The sequence below is a fragment of the Schistocerca americana genome, unplaced genomic scaffold, assembly GCF_021461395.2.
Source record: "Schistocerca americana isolate TAMUIC-IGC-003095 unplaced genomic scaffold, iqSchAmer2.1 HiC_scaffold_16, whole genome shotgun sequence".
NCBI classification, from domain to species: domain Eukaryota; kingdom Metazoa; phylum Arthropoda; class Insecta; order Orthoptera; family Acrididae; genus Schistocerca; species Schistocerca americana.
In genome coordinates, this window is record NW_025725687.1 from 9,357,274 (window position 1) to 9,361,159 (window position 3,886).

Below are 3,886 nucleotides of genomic sequence, written 5' to 3' on the forward strand. Positions count from 1 at the left end.
CAGGAGAGGTTTAAATCATAGAAAGTGAGAGTGTCAGTCCTCTTTTCCTTATGTCGGCATTGTGCCTTTTGTATTAAATTCGGATGCAATTGCTGTGTTTCGTCGTCAATAAGAACGTCCAAGGTATACAGGAAACCAGAAGTGAAGCATCGGAATCTAAAACTGGACTCACAGGAGAGGTTCAAATCATAGAAAGTGAGAGTGTCAGTCCTCTTGTACTTAAGTCGGCATTGTGCCTTTTGTATTACATTCGGATGCAATTTCTGTGTTTCATCGTCAATAAGACGGTCCAAGGGATACAGTAGACCTGAAGTGAAGCATCGGAATCTAAAACTGGACTCACAGGAGAGGTTCAAATCATAGAAAGTGAGAGTGTCAGTCCGCTTGTACTTATGTCGGCATTGTGCCTTTTGAATTTAATTCCGAAGCAATATCTGTGCTTCTTCATCAATAAGAAGGTCCAAGGTATACAGTAAACCTGAAGTGAACCATTCGAATCTAAAACTGGGCTCACAGGAGAGGTACAAATCATAGAATGTTAGAGTGTCAGTCCTCATGTACTTAAGTCATCATTGTGTCTTTTGAATTTAATTCCGATGCAATTTCTGTGTTTCATCGTCATTAAGAACGTCCAAGGTATACAGTGAACCTGAAGTGAAGCATCGGAATCTAAAACTGGACTTACAGGAGAGGTTCAAATCATAGAAAGTTAGAGTGGCTGCCCTCATGTACTTAACTCAGCATTGTGCCTTTCGTATTAAATTCGGATGCAATTTCTGTGCTTCATCGTCAATAAGAAGGTGCAAGTGATACAGTAGACCTGAAGTGAAGCATCGGAATCTAAAACTTGTCTCACAGGAGTTGTTCAAATCATAGAAAGTGAGAGTGTCAGTCCTCTTGTACTTAAGTCGGCCTTGTACCTTTTGTATAAAATTCGAATGCAATTTCTGTGTTTCATCGCCAATAAGAAGATCCAAGGTATACAGTAGACCTGAAGTGAAGCATCGGAATCTAAAACTTGTCTCACAGGAGTTGTTCAAATCATAGAAAGTGAGAGTGTCAGTCCTCTTGTACTTAAGTCAGCATTGAGCCTTTTGTATTAAACTCGGATGCAATTTCTGTGTTTCATCGTCAATAAGAACGTCAAAACGTATACACGAAACCTGAAGTCAAGCATCGGAATCTAAAACTGGACTGCCAGGAGAGCTTCAGATCATAGAAAGTGAGAGTGTCAGTGCTCTTGTACTTAAGTCGGCCTTGTGCCTTTTGTATAAAATTCGAATGCAATTTCTGTGTTTCATCGTCAATAAGAAGATCCAAGGTATACAGTGAACCTGAAGTGAAGCATCGGAATCTAAAACTGGACTCACTGGAGAGGTTCAAGTCACAGAAAGTTAGAGTGTCAGTCCTCTTGTACTTAAGTCGTCATTGTTCCTTTTGTATTAAATTCGGATGCAATTTCTGTGTTTCATCGTCAATAAGAAGTTCCAAGGGATACAGTAAACCTGAAGTGAAGCATCGGAATCTAAAACTGTACTCACAGGAGAGGTTCAAATCATAGAAAGTTAGAGTGTCGGTCCTCTTGTATTTATGTCGGCATTGTGCCTTTTGAATTTAATTCCGAAGCAATATCTGTGCTTCTTCGTCAATAAGAAGGTCCAAAGTATACAGTAAACCTGAAGTGAACCATTCGAATCTAAAACTGGGCTCACAGGAGAGGTACAAATCATAGAAAGTTAGAGTGTCAGTCCTCATTTACTTAAGTCGGCATTGTGCCTTTTGAATTTAATTCCGATGCAATTTCTGTGTTTCATCGTCATTAAGAAGGTCCAAGGTATACAGTGAACCTGAAGTGAAGCATCGGAATCTAAAACTGGACTTACAGGAGAGGTTCAAATCATAGAAAGTTAGAGTGTCTGCCCTCTTGTACTTAACTCAGCATTGTGCCTTTCGTATTACATTCGGATGCAATTTCTGTGCTTCATCGTCAATAAGAAGGTGCAAGTGATACAGTAGACCTGAAGTGAAGCATCGGAATCTAAAACTTGACTCACAGGAGTTGTTCAAATCATAGAAACTGAGAGTTTCAGTCCTCTTGTACTTAAGTCAGCTTTGTGCCTTTTGTATTAAACTCGGAGGCAATTTCTGTGTTTCATCGTCAATAAAAACGTCCAAGGTATACACGAAACCTGAAGTCAAGCATCGGAATCTAAAACTGGACTCACAGGAGAGGTTCAAATCATAGAAAGTGAGAGTGTCAGTCCTCTTGTGCTTAAGTCGGCCTTGTGCGTTATGTATTAAATTCGGATGCACTTTCTGTGTTTCATCGACAATAAGAAAGTCCAACGGATACAGTAAACCTGAAGTGAAGCATCGGAATCTAAAACTGGACTCACAGGAGAGGTTCAAATCATAGAAAGTGAGAATGTCAGTCCTCTTGTACTTAAGTCGGCATTGTGCCTTTTGTATTACATTCGGATGCAATTTCTGTGTTTCATCGTCAATAAGAAGGTCCAAGGGATACAGTAGACCTGAAGTGAAGCATCGGAATCTAAAACTGGACTCACTGGAGAGGTTCAAGTCACAGAAAGTCAGAGTGTCAGTCCTATTGTACTTAAGTCGTCATTGTGCCTTTTGTATTAAATTCGGATGCAATTTCTGTGTTTCATCGTCAATAAGAAGTTGCAAGGGATACAGTAAACCTGAAGTGAAGCATCGGAATCTAAAACTGTACTCACAGGAGAGGTTCAAATCATAGAAAGTTAGAGTGTCGGTCCTCTTGTATTTATGTCGGCATTGTGATTTTTGAATTTAATTACGAAGCAATATCTGTGCTTCTTCGTCAATAAGAAGGTCCAAGGTATACAGTAAACCTGAAGTGAAGCATTCGAATCTAAAACTAAACTCACAGGAGAGGTTCAAATCATAGAAAGTTAGAGTGTCTGCCCTCTTGTACTTAAGTCAGCATTGTGCATTTCGTATTAAATTCGGATGATATTTCGGTGCTTCATCGTAAATAAGAAGGTGCAAGTGATACAGTAGACCTGAAGTGAAGCATCGGAATCTAAAACTTGACTCACAGGAGTTGTTCAAATCATAGAAAGTGAGAGTGTCAGTCCTCTTGTACTTAAGTCAGCATTGTGCCTTTTTGTATTAAACTCGGATGCAATTTCTGTGTTTCATCGTCAATAAGAACGTCCAAGGTATACCCGAAACTTTAAGTCAAGCATCGGAATCTAAAACTGGACTCACAAGAGGTTCAAATCATAGAATGTGAGTGTGTCAGTCCTCTTGTGCTTAAGTCGGCCTTGTGCGTTTTGTATTAAATTCGGATGCAATTTCTGTGTTTCATCGACAATAAGAAAGTCCAACGGATACAGTAAACCTGAAGTGAATCATCGGAATCTAAAACTGGACTCACAGAAGAGGTTCAAATCATAGAAAGTTAGAGAGTCAGTCCTCTTGTACTTATGTCGGCATTGTGCCTTTTGAATTTAATTGGGTTACAATTTCTTTGTTTCATCGTCAATAAGAAGGTGCAAGGTATACAGGAAACCTGAAGTGAAGCATCGGAATCTAAAACTGGACTCACAGGAGAGGTTCAAATCATAGAAAGTGAGAGTGTCAGTCCTCTTGTACTTAAGTCGGCGTTGTGCCTTTTGTATTAAATTCGGATGCAATTTCTGTGTTTCATCGTCAATAAGAAGGTCCAAAGTATACACGAAACCTGAAGTCAAGCATCGGAAACTAAAACTGGACTCACAGGAGAGGTTCAAATCATTGAAAGTGAGAGTGTCAGTCCTCTTGAACTTAAGTCGGCATTGTGCCTTTTGTATTAAATTCGGATGCAATTTCCGTGTTTCATCGTCAATAAGAAGGTTCAAGG